General features: G+C 55.7%; 1 pseudogene; it reads left to right on the top strand.

Moving 5' to 3' along the window:
- Positions 1 to 2,665: 2,665 nt before the first annotated feature.
- Positions 2,666 to 4,807, top strand: LOC102255233 (annotated as a pseudogene).
- The last annotated feature ends 1,032 nt before the right edge of the window (positions 4,808 to 5,839 follow it).

The following is a 5,839-nucleotide window of genomic DNA, read 5'->3' as shown; positions in this document are numbered from 1 at the left end:
GTGAGGGGCTGATGGCTGTTTGCAGGCTGGCCAAGCCCCCCAGCAGGGACCCTCACCCCATGAGGGTGTGGCCAGCCTGGGTGAGGGGCTGATGGCTGTTTGCAGGCGGGCCACAGCCCCTTCAGGGTGGGGGGCCCTACTGGGGTGCCTGGCCAGCCTGGGTGAGGGGTTGATGGCCGTTTTCAGGCTGGCCATGGCCCCGGGCTGGAAGCAGGTATCTGGGATTTAACTTCTATAATTGAAACTTTGTAGCCTTGAGTGGAGCCCAGTTCCTGAAAGCCTGGGTTGCCCCTGGCAACGGAGGCTCCCAGTGCCTCCTTGAGTGGAGGCCACGCAGGCTGGAAGCAGGTATCGGGGGTTTATTTATCTAATCTAATAAAAGAGAAACATGCAAATTGACCTTACCTTCGCAGTTCCTGCTGAGGGTCTTGGCCAGCCTGCAAACAGCCATCAGCCCCTCACCCAGGCTGGCCAGGCACCCCAGCAAGACCCCCCACCCTGAAGGGGGTGTGGCCAGCCTGAAAATGGCCCTCAACCCCTCACCCAGGCTGGCCAGGCACCCCACTGGGGACCCCCACCCTGAAAGGGCTGTGGCCAGCCTGAAAACTACCCTCAGCACCTCACCCAGGCTGGCCACACCCAAATGGGGTGAGGGTTCCTGCTGAGGGTCTTGGCCAGCCTGCAAACAGCCATCAGCCCCTCACCCAGGCTGGCCAGGCACCCCAGCAAGACCCCCCACCCTGAAGGGGGTGTGGCCAGCCTGAAAATGGCCCTCAACCCCTCACCCAGGCTGGCCAGGCACCCCACTGGGGACCCCCACCCTGAAAGGGCTGTGGCCAGCCTGAAAACTACCCTCAGCACCTCACCCAGGCTGGCCACACCCAAATGGGGTGAGGGTTCCTGCTGAGGGTCTTGGCCAGCCTGCAAACAGCCATCAGCCCCTCACCCAGGCTGGCCAGGCACCCCAGCAAGACCCCCCACCCTGAAGGGGGTGTGGCCAGCCTGAAAATGGCCCTCAACCCCTCACCCAGGCTGGCCAGGCACCCCACTGGGGACCCCCACCCTGAAAGGGCTGTGGCCAGCCTGAAAACTACCCTCAGCACCTCACCCAGGCTGGCCACACCCAAATGGGGTGAGGGTTCCTGCTGAGGGTCTTGGCCAGCCTGCAAACAGCCATCAGCCCCTCACCCAGGCTGGCCACACCCTCAAGGGGTGAGGGTCCTGCTGGGGAGCTTGACCAGCCTGCAAACAGCCCTCAGCCCCTCACCCAGGCTGGCCAGGCACCCCAGCAGGGATCCCCACCCTGAAGAGGCTGTGGCCAGTCTGAAAACAGCCATCAGCCACTCACCCAGGCACCCCAGATGGACCCCCCTCCCTGAAGGAAGTGTGGCCAACCTGAAAACGGCCCTCAACCCCTCACCCAGGCTGGCCAGGCACCCCAGCAGGGATCCCCACCCTGAAGAGGCTGTGGCCAGTCTGAAAACAGCCATCAGCCACTCACCCAGGCACCCCAGATGGACCCCCCTCCCTGAAGGAAGTGTGGCCAACCTGAAAACGGCCCTCAACCCCTCACCCAGGCTGGCCAGGCACCCCAGCAGGATTCCCACCCTAATCTGGGACCCCCTACAGGGCAAACCAGCCAGCCCCCACCCATGCACCAAGCATATAATAAAAGGGTAATATGCAAATTGACCCTAACAGCAGAACCACTGGGAATGACTGGTCACTATGACACACACTGACCACCAGGGGGCAGACGCTCAATGCAAGAGCTGCCCCCTGGTGGTCAGTGCGCTCCCACAGGGGGAGCTCTGCTCAGCCAAAGCCAGGCTGAAGGTTGCCAGCACAGCAGTGATGGCAGGAGCCTCTCCCACCTCCTCAGCAGAGCTAAGGATGTCTGACTGCAGCTTAGGCCTGCTCCCCGCTGGCAAGTGGACATCCCCTGAGGGCTCCCAGGCTGCCAGAGAAATGTCTGACTGCCAGCTTAGGCCTGTTCCCTGGCCGGGCAGAGGGCCCCGCCCCCCCCCGAGTGCACAAATTTTTGTGCACCGGGCCTCTAGTCTTCTATAATTGAAACTTTGTGGCCTTGAGCGGAGCTCAGGGCCAGCAGGGCAGGCGGGAAGCTTGACTTCCTCCATTGCTGGGAGCAAGCTAGGCCTCCTACTCGCTCCAGCTCCGTGGCCGCCGCCATCTTAGTTGGGTTAAGTTGCATATTTGCTCCTGATTGGCTTGTGGGCATGGCTTGTGCGTGTAGCGGAGGTATGGTCAATTTGCATGTTTCTCTTTTATTAGATTAGATGAATGAGTTACCAATGAGATCAGGAAATAAATAAATGTTTTTCTGGAAACCAATGAAAATGAACACACAACAACCCCAAATCTCTGGGATACAGAAAAAACAGTCCTGAAAGGGAAGTTCATAGCACTACAGGCCTACCTCAAAAGGAGAAAAGTTATAATAAATTATCCAACCCTACAACTTAAAGAATTAGAAAGGGATCAACAAGGAAAACACAGAGTAAGTAGAAGGAAGGAAATAATAAAGATTAGAGCAGAAATAAAGGACATGGAGACTAATATATATATATATGAAGCCCTTGTCACCAACAAGGCAGATCTAATCTGTCCTCGTCACCCACCCTCCTGGTCCTCAGCCACAGCCGTGATGGCCTTCTCTCCCATCCCACATCCCCACCAAGATTCAGCTTCATTTGCCTCTCCCATTCCCAACCACCCCAAGACCTCTCCCCCGAAGAAGGTCCCGTTGGCTTTCTTTCCCTCCCTCCTTCACCAGGCTTCCGTTGCCTGAAAATCACACCAAATCTTGGTCTTCAGCCCAGACCACGCCTCCCCCCACCCATGCCCCCAATAGGCATTCCTTCCTAGCGGTGATGTGGGCATCTCAAACGGTGCATTGAGCCAAATTCACCCTTTCCCCCTGGGAGCAGCCTCCCTCCTCCTTCTGCCTCAGGCCTTTCTTCTCAGGCCCTTCACCTTAAGGCATCTGCCCTCTCCCTCCATGGGCTGCCTACCACCTTGCCTTCCCAGGCTCCTCCTGCCTTCCCAGGCTGCCGGCTCCTCCCAGGCCCCCGAAGTGGCCTGTTCCCTCCCACACGGCTGTAAGCAGGATGCAGTTTGTCGCCCAGATGCAGACATGATGGACTACTTGCTGAGCCTGGGCCAGATCAGCCAGCGGGATGGCCTGTTGGTCACCTGACACCATGCTGCCAACAGCCAGAAGGACATGAGGACTGCCCTGGAAAGCGACGTCATGGTCCTGGAGGTGGATGTCAACCTAGAAGGGCTCAACACAGCCAACGAGACAGGGGTTCCCATCATGGCGCACCCCCCACCCCTCTATAGTGACAACACCCTCGAGCAGTGGCTGGATGCTGTGCTGGCCTCTTCCCAGAAGGGTATCAAGCTAGACTTTAAGAGTATCAAGGCTGTGGGCCCCTACCTGGACCTCCTGCGGAGACTGACAGATGCTGGGAAAGTCCGGAGGCCTGTATGGATCAATGCCGACATCCTGAAGGGCCCCAACGTGCCCATCTCCATCGAAGTCAATGCCACACAGTTCCTGGCCTTGGTTCAGGAGAAGTATCCTGAGGCCACCCTGTCTCCAGGCTGGACCACCCTCTACGTGCCCCTGTTGCCGAACAGCACATACACCCGAGCCATGATAGAGAAGATGCAGGAGCTGGTGGGAGCGCTGCCGCAGAGGGTCACCTTCCCCGTGCGGGCTGTCATGGCGCGGGCTGCCTGGCCCCATTTCAGCTGGCTGCTGGGCCAGTCGGACAGGTACAGCCTGACACTGTGGCAGGGTGTCTCGGACCCCGTGTCGGTGGATGATCTCCTCTACATCCGGGACAACTCTGCCAACCACCAAATCTACTATGACCTCTTCGAGCCTGTCCTGTCGCAGTTCAAGCAGCTTGCAATGAACGCCACACGGAAGCAAAGTTACTATACAGGAGGCAGCCTGATCCCCCTTCTCCAGCTTCCCGGGGGCGACGCTCTGAGCATGGAGTGGCAGCTTCCAGGTATCCAGGGCAATGCAACAGCAGCAACAGTTCAACTCTCAGGAAAAGAAGGCATGATCCTGCTGAACGTCGGCCTCCAGGAGCCTGGCGCTGGAGATGCTGTGCCCGTCGTGTATGCCTCGGGTGACTCTGCCCTGGCGCTGGAGTCGTGCCTGCTGCAGCTCACCACACACCCTGGACTCTGGGGAGTCCATTTGCTCATAGCAGAGCCCACGACCCTTCTGCCAGCCCTGGCCGTGCTGGCCCACCTCTCCAACCTCAGTTGCCTCTCTCTGCCTGTGTGGGTGGGGGCCACAGTCTCCCATGGGAGCTTTGCAGTGCCCGGCAAGGAGCTGCTCACCACTGTGGCTGAGGTTTTCCCCCCACGTGACAGTGGCCCTGGGCTGGCCTGAGGAGGTACTGGGCAATGGCTACGAGGAGCAGCTGCTCACGGATATGCTGGAGCTGAGCAAGGGCCTCTGGCAGCGTGTGTCCTTCCAGCTCCAGTCTGGGCCGCTGGGCCAGAGCACAGCCGGGGTGGTGGCCAGGTTACTGGCAGCCTCCCCCAGGGCCACCGTCACAGTGCAGCACAGCCCTTGGGCGGGCAACTATTCATCTGTGTGGAAAGGGCTGCTGGCGGCCAAGGCCGTGGACAAGACCCGGGTCTACTACATGCTGCCCCAGAGTTATCGCGAAGACCTGCTTGCAGATGTTGGCAGAAACTGACCGCCCAGTGGTGCTGGACAGGAGGTCCCTGGGGTCAGGCTTCTCGTGGGGGAGGAGGAAGAAATAAACGCCCTGCCTTCCCTAAAAAAAAAAAAAAATCAATGAAACGAAGAGCTGGTTCTTTGAAAAGATAAAAAGATTGATGAGCCCTAACCGGTTTGGCTCAGTGGATAGAGCGTTGGCCTGCAGACTGAAGGGTCCCAGGTTTGATTCCGGTCAAGGGCATATATGTACCTTGGTTGTGGGCACATCCCCCGTTGAGGGTGTACAGGAGGCAGCTGATTGATGATTCTCTCTCATTGATATTTCTAGCTCTCTATCTCCTTTCCTCTCTGTAAAAAAAAAAATCAATAAAATATATTTTTAAAAAAAGTTTGATGAACTGTTACCCAGACTCATCAAGAAACAAAGAGAGAGGACACAAATAAAATCAGAAACAAAAGAGTGAAGTAACAATTGACACCACAGAAATACAAAGGATTATAAAAAAAATACTATGAACAACTATATGCCAACAGGCTGGACAATGTGAATGAAATGGACAAATTCCTAGATAAATACAATCTCCCAAAACTGAATCAGGAAGAATCAGAAAGCCTGAATAGGCCAATAGCAATTGAGGAAATAGAAGCAGTAATTAAAAAAACAGCAAACAAAAGCCCGGGTCCGGATGGCTTCACAGGGGAATGTTTCCAAACATTAAAAGAAGAACTAACACCTATACTCCTCTATTCCAAAAAATCCAAGAGGAAGGAACACTTCCAAGCTCTTTTTATGAGGCCTGCATTATCCTAATTACAAAACCAGATAAAGACACTACAAAGAAAGAGAATTACAGGCCAATATCCCTAATAAACACAGATGCTAAAATCCTCAACAAAATATTAGCAAATTGGATCCAGCAATATATTAAAAAGATCATACACCATGACCAAGTGGGATTCATTCCAGGGATGCAGGCTGGTACAATATTAGCAAGTCAATAAATATGATACATCAGGGAAACCAAGATGGTGGCATAGGTTAACGCCGGAGTTTGCTGCCTCGAACAACCACTTCAAAAATACAACTAAAAGACAGAACGGACATCA

This window comes from Myotis brandtii, unplaced genomic scaffold (assembly GCF_000412655.1).
Source record: "Myotis brandtii unplaced genomic scaffold, ASM41265v1 scaffold62, whole genome shotgun sequence".
Lineage (NCBI taxonomy): Eukaryota > Metazoa > Chordata > Mammalia > Chiroptera > Vespertilionidae > Myotis > Myotis brandtii.
Note: the sequence above shows the minus strand (reverse complement) of the source record. Positions and strands in the feature narration are given on the sequence as shown.